Source organism: Vicugna pacos, unplaced genomic scaffold (assembly GCF_048564905.1).
Source record: "Vicugna pacos unplaced genomic scaffold, VicPac4 scaffold_17, whole genome shotgun sequence".
In the NCBI taxonomy this organism is placed as follows: Eukaryota; Metazoa; Chordata; class Mammalia; order Artiodactyla; family Camelidae; genus Vicugna; species Vicugna pacos.
The window spans coordinates 537,732-551,513 of record NW_027328738.1 but is presented as its reverse complement, the minus strand read 5'-3'; positions in this window follow the sequence as shown (position 1 = coordinate 551,513).

Below are 13,782 nucleotides of genomic sequence, written 5' to 3'. Positions count from 1 at the left end.
AAGGCCAAGAAAGACAGATGGAAAGACAAACCACAGCCTGGAAAAACCATTCCTCATTACCCAAGGTCAGAGAAAAGCTTCACATCCCTGTGGTCCAAAAACCTCTTGAAGCCCAGTGTTCTGAAAAGAAACAAAACACACACAGAAAGTTCCAACGAGAGGCAGTGCAGGTGGCCAGTGTCTGCTAGAGATGTTCGACCTCTCAGGTGAGGACACAGGCAGACGGACAGACTGCAGAGACAGCATTGGCCACCATCACACTGGTAGTTCTTTAGCCCGGTGACAACCAGCCCTGGTGACAACGTGAGCAGGCAGAGGCCCCAGGAGTTCCCCTGGAGGGAAGAGCAAATGGACGCTCCTCTCCGGCAGAACAAGGTGCAGCATACATCAAAGTGCCACAGGTGCATCCCTTCCCTAGCAGTGCTGATCCTTAGAGGAGATCCCACCAACGTTCTTGCACAATTTTCAAAGATAATTTTTCTTCAGTAACATGAATTCAAAATAATCAATATGTCATCAAGGGATTTTCAGAAGTGACCTGCCGTGGGCCCGAAAAATACACACACATAAATACACACATATGCACATAAATATATATATATATATATATACACATACATACAGGAAAAGAGACAGACAGACTGAAACACAGAAAAGCAGGGGGAGCAGAGAAACAGAGAGAGAGACAAGACAGAGAGAGAGGCACTGAGAGACAGAGACAGAGACAGAGAGAAGGAACACTGGAGCTGGTAATGAGTGGAACTCACGCACATTTTCACAAGTCAGTCTACATGTCAGAATCTGGTCCCAAAGTCCATCTATCTTCCAGGGGAGGGTGTGGGGTTCACACAATGGCGTGGGAACAGAAGGCAAAAAATAGGAAGCCATTGTGGGGCAGCCCACCACAGAGGCCGAGATGAGACACTGCGCCTGTATTTCAACATGACAGAATGACCTAGGAGGTTGTATGCCAGAGCGGACGATGTCAGAGTTGTATTTAATTTCAGTCTCACGACTGGGAGCTGGGAAGCAAGTAGCAAGGAAAGTGACTTTATCCAGACCACAGGGCAGACCCCGGCCGGTGTGGCATGTGCTCTGCGCTCCACCAGCCCTCTGTGGGGTCCTTCCTTTGCTGAGTCTGTACACGATCTCCCTGTGATGCCAGCCCGTGGTGGTGACAGATGCAGTAGGCGTTTCTAGGTCTAGAGACAGGATGGCTTCTCTAGGAAACAGGGGCCAGAATGACCCCCACTGTGCCGATGGGGGATTGGGGAGACCATGAGAGGCACGTGGCTTGTCCAGGATGATAACACTGCTGAGTGGGGAGAGCCAGGTCTGAACCCAGGTGTGTCCTCAGAGCTGCGGCACTGGCTGCATCCAGGCCTCCCCAGGGCTATGGGGGAGGGTGAGTTGGTGTCACTGTGTGTGAACATGGCAAGAACTGAGAAATGAGAGATTGGCAGCCCAGAAAGGCCCTTGGGGAGCTTTGTGTCAGGAGGAAGCTTGGGTAAGTGGACCCCAGGAAGTGACCTCACTTCCCTGGCAATAGAGACCAACAGAACTTGGAACCGAAGTCACCAGGCACCCACTCTGTAGAGAAGTCCCTACTCAGCTCACCTGGTTGGAGACAGAGGCATGTTCTGCTGCATCCCATTATCCTGAGGCCGCAACCCCCAAAAAGCCCGCAGTGAGGGGCTGTACCAACGCTGCAGGCGCTGGATCAGGTCTCACTCAAGGCGCCTCTGGCCCTTTGGCCAGAGAGACCCAAAGGTAACACAGGGAGGCCCAGGGCAGGCCCGCCCAGGCCGGGCCACCTCTCAGATCCCACCCAGGTAGAACCACAGCCCCTTCCCGGCAGGTGGAGGTGGATCAGTCATGTTGGGGGTGGGTTTCTGCCTCAAGCAAAAGCAGGTCAGTGGCCTGGGGGCCTGGTCACATCCACAGCCCAGGTCAAAGCTGGCTGGCTGGGATGTGGAGAGCCGGGGAATGGTCCTGCTGCCCGAGGTGCAGCCCATGCTCTCTGGGTATGTCTTTTCCCTCCCGGGTGTCTGAGCTGAACAAGGTCCCAGTCTGATCTGGCAGAAGAGGGTCGAGTGGACAGAATCAGCAGTGTTCCTGGCCGAGCAGGGCTCTGAGATTTCCAGTCCTGGTCAGCTGCTGGTCACTGTCATTGCAGAGTCAGATACCACATACTGAACAGAAGCTGATGAATAAGAACACCAACGCCACCTCCCCAACTGAAGGGCTGGTGTGCCACTCTTCTGAGGGCCAGCACAGGCTCCAGGTGGGTCTGGATATGGAGGGGTCCCCATCACCATGGCCCACAAATCAGTGAGGCAGGCCTCCGACCCAGACATCACCCAGGGCTCTCCCAGGGACCTGCCCGGGGCTGACGGGTAGCTCAGCACACCCGGCTCTGACCTGGAGCACATTGCCCACCTCGCTGTATGTCAGGTGGAGGACCAGGAGCCCCCGAAGTAGATCCCAAAGGTCAGAAATGCAGGACTGGTGCCTATGTGTAGGCGAGGGAGGGGTGAGGGCTGGGCCACACAGGGAGGTGTCCCCAGAGGCTACTGTTGGGACCAGAGCAAAGAATGGTCTCAGAACACCTCTCTGGAATAATTCAGTCACAGAACACATCCTGTGGGCACTTTCTGGGTGGGAGCTGTCTGGAAATGTCTGTGAAGGTTTCTGTCTTTCAAGAGGCACATGGAAAAGGAGGCAGGTGGATAAATTTTTCCTCTCTCACAGCATAAGCTCTTCCACAAGACTTAAAACTCTCTCCACATCCAATAGTTACAGAGGAGGCAAGGGCAGGGGAAGATGTCAGAGACCAAAAAAGGACGATCTGGATTCAGCAGGAGACCACGAGCTCCCTCCTGCCGCTCCTGCAGCTCCTCCTGAACCTGCTTCTGCACCTGGACTGCTGGGCAACCGAGATCCAGTTCAGGCATCACCACCACCACGGGCAGAGCCCCTCTGCACCCACCCACACCTTCTTCTCCAAAATGTTCTCCAAAATCCCACCCTCAGTTCCCCCCAAAACTTGACGTCCCTTCCGCTGGAGATGTATTTGTTTGGTTTTCTTTAGTTTCCTTTGTTTGTTTCACATCATTTATGGCATCCTTTATTTTTCTTTTTAGACCTTCATGTAATAAAATATAGACTTTTCCCCTTTTAAATTGTGCAATTCAGGAGAATTAGGGGCATTCACAATGTTGTGCGACCATCACTACCATCCAGTTTCACACTATTTCTTTCCTCAAAGTGAAACCATGGATCCAGAGAGCGCTCTCCCCTCCCTCCTCACCCAGTCCCTGACAACCCCAAGTCCTCTTTCTCTCTGCGTGTCTTTACCTCTCCTGGGTGTTCCCTTTCAATGAAACTTTATGAAAGTTGGCTTTTTGTGCCTTCCCACATGTATTCACCTGGGGCTGGTGATTTTTTTGTTTTCACTTGAAACAGCATTTTTATTATTTTAAGGGGATATCCAGGGGGATTAAAGATGTGATGTACAAAATGAAGCCCTTTTAGTAACTCTGTGCATAATCTCAGTGTAGACACTGCTGTTCCCCCTGTGACACCACAGCCAGAAGACAGAAGGGAGATGCTTAGCTCTTCCTGTGGTGAAAACAAAACCAAACAAATCAAAAAAATTACAAAAAGCCCAGAAAAAATGCTTGAAAGACAAACCACATTCTGGAAAAAGCATTATTCATAACCCAAGGTTGAGGAAAAGTTTCCCATCCCTGTAGTCCAAAAATCTTTCAAAACCCAGTGTTATAAACAGAAACAGAACAGGCATGGGCAGTTCCAATGAGGGGCAATACAGGTTGCCAGTGTGTGTTAGAGATGCTTGACCTCTCAGGGGAAAACACAGGCAGACGGAAACACTGCAGAGACAGCACCAGTCACCATAACACTGGCGGGTCTTTAGTCAGGTGACAACCAGCCCTGGTGACAATGTAAGCAGGCAGAGGCTCCAGCAGATCCCCTGGAGGGAAGAGTGAAGGGACGCTCCTCTTCAGTAAAACAGGGTGCAGGAAATATCAAAGGGCCACAGATGAATCTCTTCCCCAGAAGTTCTGATCCTTATAGTTCATCCCACTAAAATCCTTACACACCTATTCAAAGATGCCTTTTCAAGGGTGTTCATCACAGCACTGGTTGAAACAGTCGGAATTAAAGCAACACTAATGTTGATGGAGAGGGGATGGGGTCCACTCTTTCTGGTTCATGTGGATGAATGAATGCTGTGCAGTTGGAAAAGTCGGTGCCTGGTCTCAACCCAACGTCAAGGGAGGCCTCAGGGTGGAAGTATGCAGACCCGTCTGCACCCAGGGTCCCATCTGCATGACCACATATGTGTGAAATCAGCATAGATGGAAACTGATCTAATTGTGAGTGTGTGAGAGAAAGAGATGGAGAGAGACATACTGAGAGACACAGAGACTGAGACATAAGCACCAAATCATTCATGACAGTCACTTCTGAGGGTGGAAATTACAAATCTCTTCTCTTTTAGGCAATATTTCCATTTTTTGTACTGTGTCTGTATTACTCTACTAATTCTAAAAGGATTAAAATCCTATGTTAATGTGACCCATTCATTACTCATCTATGGAGTAATTAAAGTACATTAATCCTATTTTTAAAAGAATTTGAAGCCTTCTTAGGACTCAGTTCCATGTCAGCTCCATGGCAGCAGAGGTTCTCCAGGAGGTCGTGTCCCTTCTGAATCAGCATCCAAAAGGGGTGATGAAGAAGTACCAGACTTGGACACTGAAGACTACAATAGATTAGAGATTCTGTTGAGAGAAATTAAGACCTACATTTACAGAGAATAATCCCATATTCATGGAGCAGAAGGCTTCATTCTATTAAGATGACAATAGTCCACGAATAGATCTAAGGACTCAAAGAATGCCTACCCAGATCCCAGGTGGTCTTTTGCAGGAATTGACAATCACTCTAAAATTCACGTGGAAAATCCAGGGGCTCAGAATACATGAGTGAATCTTGAAAAAGAACAAATTTCGAGGAATGGAAAGTCAGATGGAACACATGGTTAATACAAAAGCACTTTAGCTGAAGATAGCTGAGATTCAATAGATGTAGAAGAAAATCTGTCATGGAATCCAATTCTCTCCTCTCCCTTTGCCTTATTATGTTAGTTTGATAACAAAGCCTTTAACTTTCACCATTTAACATGGTAGTTACTTTTCTGGTTGGCTCCTGTGTGTGTATAAATAAACCGTTTCTTTCGTTTATCTCCTCTTTATTTCTGTGGGCTCTGTGGGAGGGACTCTGGATGATGGGGACCTGCTCTTTTCTCACCTCCTTTAGTGATATCTTTTGTCCACGGTGAAGTGATTAAAAAAAAGAAAAGACGCATTGGTTTTGGGTCAGGATTGGAAAATGTATACCTTTGGGGACCCCCTGGAGGAACAAGGGGGTTTAATACTGCTGGGAGAATTTACTGGTTGTCTTGTCCAAATGCCTAGCAAGTCGCTATTTGCAAGTTTTTTCTTAAAGATTCTTACCCAAAAACAAATACCCTATCTAAACCACTTGGATGACCAAATAGAAAGAAAAAAGGAGAATCATGTCTGGCCTAAGAACACTTTCTTAACAAAACGGAAGGACACAATCAGATTCAGAGCAAAAATTAAAATCCATTTATACAATCTACCCTCCCACTCTTTTGTACACTGTCCTTAGGTTACCTGCCAGATGGCGCCCTGGAGAAGGCCTTTTGCCCGGAACTCGTGCTCATTTTCAGAGCTCGGCCAAGTGGGAGGTTGGCCCCAGGGTCTGAGAGGGGCTATGTGTGAAACCTTCTCTGCTGAGACCCAGTGGACTGAAGGGAACTGTGTGCTCTGAGGGAGAGAGAGCACACAGATCCTCTGTGGAGGCATCTCTGAGACCACCCCAAAGGCACACAGCTCTGACTCTGGACACGGGAATTTTTGATTGGCATCTTAAGTGGAAATCTCCTGGATAGAAAGAAGCAGATTCAAGATGTTGCAATTGGACGGGCAGGTCGGCCTCTCGAATATGTCGATGAGGAGGACACGCAATTCTCTGCAGAAATAGGAACAACCATCCCTCCTCTGCTGACTTCATCTACAGAGAAACAGAGACGCGGCTCTAGGGGGAATTCAACACCCACCAACACTTCTTACCGACGTCAACGTCCCCACATTATTCTCCTGTCAGGTCTCTGCACAAAAACTGTGGCTCAGCCCCAAATATCACATACCCATTACCCTGAACCACTCTGTGTCTGTGTCCAACTCGAGCATTAAGACCTGTGACACCTGGCCAGTCTGCAACATCTGACTGCGGCATCCGGAGGGGCAGTGACCCACCCACCCGCAGCAGAGGAGAGCTGCATCTGACCCCGTGTTAGGAGGAGGCGAGATCTGCTTGCCGACAGGTGCTGGGAGCAGTAAAGGAGAGGGCACCAACGGAGGGCATATGAAAACAAGCTGAGCTTCCAAAACAGGACGAAGACAGAAGGACATCGCATTAAAAGCACACAGAATCCAGGAGAACACCGACAACCCCCTTTTTTTGTTGTTGTTGTTGTTTATTTTTTGTTTGTTTGTTTTTCTTTAAATCTGTTTTTACCTGTTCTATTTTCAATTACTCTCTTAATTTTTACTTCTTAATTCATTTCTATTTCTCTTGGGTTTTAATGTCCTGTTATTGATTAGACACAGGCTTCAAATACATCTATTCATCTCCCCACCCCCTTTTTTTTTAAAGGTTTTAAAAGGACGTCTCAACCCGATTAATTCTCTGCTTCAACTCGCTCTTCTATTATTCATTATACACTGTTTTCAAACCTTCTTTCTCTCTTCTTTAAAAATCTTTCTCTCTCTCGCTTATTATTTTTTCTTTTTTCCCTAAGTTCTATTCCTAAATAGGCATTAGATAGATAAAATTCTTAAGATCCAAAATAGACAACTGATACTCTATAAACCACAGTGCCAGAGAGGTATGAGCAACATGAAGAAGCAGAGAAACCTTTCCCAATTAAAAGAACAAGAGGAATCCCCTGAAAGAAAGATCAATGAAATAGACATCGATAGCCTACTAGATCAAGATTTCAAAAAAGGAGTGAGCAAATTGCTGAAGGAATTAAAAGAGATAGTGCTTAGAGATATAAAATATGTCAAAAATGAAATTGAAGCTATAAAGAAGAGCCAAGCAGAATGGATAAACTCATTGACAGAGATGAGGAATTATCTAATAGCTGTGCAAAGCCGACTAGTTAATGCAGAGGGACAAATTAGTGATCTACAAGACAGGGCAATAGAAAGCACCCATTCAGAAAAACTACAAGATAAGCAAATAAAAAATAATCATAATAGCATAAGGAACATATGGGATAATATAAAGCGTCCCAATATTCACATAATAGGGGTCCCAGAAGGGGAAGAAGGATCAAAGGGGATTGAAAAGGTTTTTGAAGAAATCATGACTGAAAACTTCCCAAACTTAAAGAAGGAATCAGATATCCAAGTACAGGAAGCTCAGAGGGTCCCAAACAGGAAGAATCCAAATAGACCCACACAAAGACATATCATAATCAAGATGGCCAGAGTCAAGGATAAAGAAATGATTCTAAAGGCAGCAAAAGAATAGCAAAGAGTGAATTTCAAGGGAACCCCCATAAGGCTCTCAGCTGATTTCTCTACACAAACACTACTGGCCAGAAGGGAGTAGCAAGATATATACAAAGCCCTGAGAGAAAAAAAGATGCAGCCTAGGATACTTTATCCAGCAAGGCTATCTTTTAGGATAAAAGGAGAAATAAAGAGTTTCATAGACAAAAAAAAAAACTGCAGTAGTTTAGCAACACTAAACCCATGCTAAAAGTAATATTGAAAGGGCTATTCAAAATAGAAAACCAACAATGCTACAGAAATGAGAAACTCACAACTGGAAAGGTGATAACTCATGAATTACAAATAAAGAAAACACGAAATTATAAAAGAAAACATACAAATCACTGAGAGTGGGAGAGGGAGGCAGGGAAATATGGAATTTTTTTTGTTTTTTAAACTTTTTTTAAAATTAGGATGGGTTTGAGATCATGTTACTACCAGTTTAATGAAAACAGTTATAGTAATGGGTGAATAGATTTACAAAAAATGGTAACCACAAGTCAAAAATTTACAAGGGAGTCACAAAAATTAAATAAAATCCATGATAATACAAAGGAAAATTACCAAACCACAAAAGGAAGAAGAAAGGAACAAAGAGGATATACCAATTCAACAGCAAAGATAAGTTCAAAATGGCAATAAACACACATCTATCATTAATTACTGTAAATGTTAATGGACTAAATGCTCCAGTCAAAAGACATAGAGTGGCAGACTGGATAATAATGCAAGAACTTTCAATATGCTGCATACAAGAGACCCACTTTAGGGGGAAGGACAGATATAGATTTAGAGTGAAAGGATGGAAAAGGATATTCCATGCAAATGGAAAAGCCAAAAAAGCAGGTGTTGCAGTACTGATTTCAGACAAAATAGACTTTAAAACAAAGGCCATAAAGAAAGATAAAGAGGGACATTTTATAATGACTAAAGGAGTGATACAAGATGAAGATACTACACTCGTTAATATATATGCACCCAATATAGGAGCACCTAAGTACATACAAGAATTACTAACAGAGATAAAGGGGGATATTGATGGGAATACAATCATAGTTGGAGATTTTAACACTGCATTAACATCACTAGACAGATCTTCCAGACAGAAAATAAACAAGGCAACAGAGAAATTAAATACTACAATAGAAAAACTAGATTTGGTGGATAATTTCAGAGCATTTCACCACCCAAAAATAGAATATACATTCTTTTCAAGTGCACATGGAACATTTTCCAGGATCGATCATGTCCATGGACACAAAAGAAACCTCAACAAACTTAAGAAGATAGAAATTATCTCAAGCATCTTTACTGACCACAATGCCATGAAACTGGAAATCAACAACAGAGAAACAAAGGAGAAAAAAGAAAAGCATGGAGATTAAACAATATGTTATTGAAAAAAGAATGGATCAATGAGGAAATCAAAGCTGAAATTAAAAAATACCTTGAGACAAATGATAATGAAAACACAACCACTCAAAACCTATGGGACACAGCAAAGGCAGTGCTAAGAGGGAAGTTTATAGCGATACAGGCCTTCCTCAAAAAAGAAGAAAAATCTCAAATAAGCAAGTTAACCCACCAACTGAATCAATTAGAAAAGAAGAACAAAAAGCCCCAAAAAGCAGCAGAAGGCAGGAAATAATAAAGATCAGAGAGGAATTAAATACAATAGAGATTAACAAGACCATAGAAAAAATCAACCAAACCAAAAGCTGGTTTTTTTGAAAAAGTAAATAAAATCGACAAACCTCTGGCCAAACTCACAAAGAAGAAAAAAGAGAGAGCACAAATTAGCAAAATAAGAAAGGAAAATGAAGAAATTACAACAAACAAAATAGAAATACAGTATATCATACGAGAATATTATGAAAAACTATATGGAAACAAACTGGATAACCTAGAGGACATGGACAAGTTTCTGGAAACATACTGTCCACCAAAACTGAATCAAGAAGAAATTGAACAGTTGAACAATCCGATCACTAGAAAGGAAATAGAAATAGCAATTAAAAACCTCCCTACAAATAAAAGTCCAGGACTGGACGGCTTCACCGTGGAATTCTAACAAACATACAAAGAAGAACTCATACCAGTCTTTCTCAAACTCTTCCAGACAATTGAAAAGGAGGGAATACTCCCAAACTCATTCTATGAAGCCACCATCACCCTGATACCAAAACCAGGCAAAGGCACTACAAAAAAAGGGAATTATCGGCCAATACCACTGATGAACATAGACGCCAAAATCCTCACCAAAATTTTAGCAAATAGAATCTAACAACACATAAAAAAGATTATACATCATGACAAAGAGGGGTTCATCCCAGGGACACAAGGCCGGTTCAGCATACGCAAATCAATCAATGTAATACATCACATCAACAAGAGAAAGGACAAAAACCACATGATCATCTCAATTGATGCAGAAAAAGCATTTGATAAAATTCAACATTCATTTATGATAAAAACTCTCGCCAAAGTGGGTATAGAGGGAACTTATATCAACATAATAAAAGCTATATATGACAAACCTACAGCCAGCATAGTTCTGAAGAGTGAAAAACTAAAAAGATTCCCACTAAAATCTGGGACAAGACAAGGATGTCCACTATCACCACTCCTATTCAACATAGTCCTGGAAGTCCTTGCCACAGCAGTCAGGCAAAAGAAAGAAATAAAAGGGATCCAAATTGGAAAAGAAGAGGTAAAAGTGTCATTATATGCTGATGAAATGTTACTACATATACAAAACCCTAAAAGGTCCACACAAAAGCTACTAGAGCTGATTGAAGAATTCAGCAATGTAGCAGGTTAGAAAATTAACGTTCAAAAATCAGTTGCATTTCTTTACACTAATGATAAATCAAAAGAAAAAGAAAGTAAAGAAACAATCCCCTTTAAAATAGCACACAAAGTAATAAAATATCAGGGAATAAATCTAACCAAGGAGGTGAAAAATTTATACAGAAAAAACTATGAACCATTGATGAAGGAAATTAATGAAGACTTTAAAAAATGGAAAGATATTCCATGCTCTTGGATTGGAAGAATCAATATTGTTAAAATGGTCACACTGCCCAAAGCAATCTATGGATTTAATGCAATCCCTATGCAATTACCCTGGACATATTTCACAGAAGTAGAACAAATCATAATAAAATTTATATGGAACCATCAAAGACCTAGAATTGCTAAAGTATTACTGAAGAGAAAGAAAGAGGCTGGAGGAAAAACTCTCCCAGACTTCAGACAATACTATAGAGCTACCGTCATCAAGACAGCATGGTATTGGTACCAAAACAGACCTATAGATCAATGGAACAGAATAGAGAGCCCAGAAATGAACCCACAAACCTTTGGTCAACTAATCTTCGACAAAGGAGGTAAGAATATACAATGGACTAAAGACAGTCTCTTCAGCAAATGTTGCTGGGAAAACTGGACAGCAGCATATAGAACAATGAAGCTAGAACACACCCTTACACTATATACAAAAATCAACTCAAAATGGATTAAAGACTTAAACATAAGACAAGATACAATAAACCTCCTAGAGGAAAACATATGCAAAACATTATCTGATATACATTTGAAAAATTTTCTCCTAGAAGAAATAAAAGCAAGAATAAACAAATGGGACCTAATGAAACTTACAAGCTTCTGCAGAGCAAAGGAAACCAGAAATAAAACAGGAAGAAAATCTAAGGAATGGAAGAAAATTTTTGCAAGTGAAACCAACAAAGGCTTGATCTCCAAAATATATAAGCAGCTCATAAGACTCAATAAGGAAAAAAATAAACAACCCTATCCAAAATGGGCAGAAGACCTAAACAAGCAATTCTCCAAGGAAGTCATACAAATGATCAAAAAGCACATGAAAAAATGTTCAATATCACTAATTATGAGAGAAATGCAAATCAAAACTACAATGAGGTATCACCTCACACTAGTCAGAATGGCCGTCATTCAAAAATCCAAAAATGACAAATGCTGGAGAGGATGCGGAGAAAGGGGAACCCTCCTACACTGCTGGTGGGAATGCAGTTTGGTGCAGTCACTATGGAAAACAGTGTGGAGATTCCTCAAAAGACTAGGAATAGACTTACCATATGACCCAGGAATCCCACTTCTGGGCTTGAATCCAGAAGGAAATCTACTTCAGGATGACACCTGCACTCCAATGTTCATAGCAGCACTATTTACAATAGCCAAAACATGGAAACAGCCTAAATGTCCACCAACAGGTGACTGGATAAAGAAGATGTGGTATATTTATACAGTGGAATACTACTCAGCCATTAAAACCGACAACATAATGCCATTTGCAGCAACATGGATGATCCTAGAGAATGTCATTCTAAGTGAAGTAAGCCAGAAAGAGAAAGAAAAATACCATATGAGATCGCTCATATGTGGAATCTAAAAAACAAAAACAAAAACAAACAAACAAACAGAAACAAAGCATAAATACAGGACAGATATAGACTCATGGAAAGAGAATATAGACTTGTGGTTACCAGGAGGTAGAGGGTGGGAAGGAATAGACTGGGATTTCAAAATTGTAGAATAGATAAACAAGATTACACTGTATAGCACAGGGAAATATACACAAAATGTTATGATAAATCACAGAGAAAAAAAGTGACAATGATTGTGTATATGTCCATGAATGACTGAAAAATTGTGCTGAACACTGGAATTTGACACAAAATTGTAAAATGATTATAAATCTATAAAAAATGTTAAAAAAAAGACCTGTGACCGTTACTGTGAAATCGTGTCCCCCTTTCAGCCCATCTCCCACCATCATCCCAGCCCAACCTCGGTGTCTCTCTCCAGGTCAGCAGCACTCTTCCCACTGGCTTTCCATCAGCTTACCTTGCCCTGCTTCCATTGCTTATTCCCCATATGTTACCCAAAGCGGTCTTATTAAATTATGAATCAGATCAAGTCGTTCCGCTTTGCAAAATACTCTCGTGATTTTCCATTGTATTCAGAAGGATATCCAGAGTCCCTACCAAGGCCCCGTGTGATCCGGCCCCTCACCCATCTCTGCAGCCTCAGGTCTCACCGTTCTGCTCCAGCCCATCTTCACCGCCCAACGGTCCCCACCAGGACAACTGTGTTTGTAATTCCAAGTCTCGTACTTACACTTCTCCCGGCCTGGGAGGCTTTTCTTGTCTGTTACCTACGTGGCTTATTCTTTTGCTTCACTCAGGACTTTGTTCAAATTATTTTACCCTCAGAGAGGACTTATCTGACCACATTATTTAAAATAGCACACACATATTTCCTATTCAATCATTTTCTCTCCTATTATATTTTATGTTTCTTTGTGGCAATTATTAGTACTTGGTAGTACATAATATATTTATTTGCTTACTGATTTATTGTCTATCTTTCTTACTAGACCTATATTCACGGAATCACAAATAAATGTTTTAACCAGTAACTTTCAAACCACCTTTAAATGAATTCTTTTATAAGTTGAGAATTTCAGAGTTTTTCACGGGTTGCTTAGGGGAAAAAAGAGAAAGGATTCAGGTGAACTATGTTATTAAGGACCTGGGAGTTTATTATTTATTTTATTCATAGTAGTGTGTATCTGTTAATCCCAAACTCCTAATCTAGCAAAAGACAGAGCTTATTACTATGTATAAAATGTTTCTTTTTGCTTTTAAAGTTGGATTGTTTGAGATCGCTTTTCTTCTTTGTTCATTTTCTTTTTTTGAAAAAGAATTTTTCTTATTTTTTTTTACGTTGAGTTACTGGAAATTGAACCCAGCACATATACTACCCCTTGAACTATACCCTCCCTTCCAAAGACAATTATTTTTATACTTTGACAATACCATACTGAATTAAGAATTTTTTACTCCATTTTCCCTTCAGAGTGTTTATAACTGAGGGAGAGAGTCAGAGGAAGCCCTGGGCCATCCCTTCCTTCTCAGCGGTATACTACACAGCAGAGGAGCTTGGCTGTCTCCAGGCCCAGCTCACCTTTCTGCTCTGAGGGCCAGGCCACTTCTCTAAACAGAGGCGTGTTGGAAGCAGCAGAAAGCCAACTAGAGGGCAACAATGACAAAACTAACCCACCTGC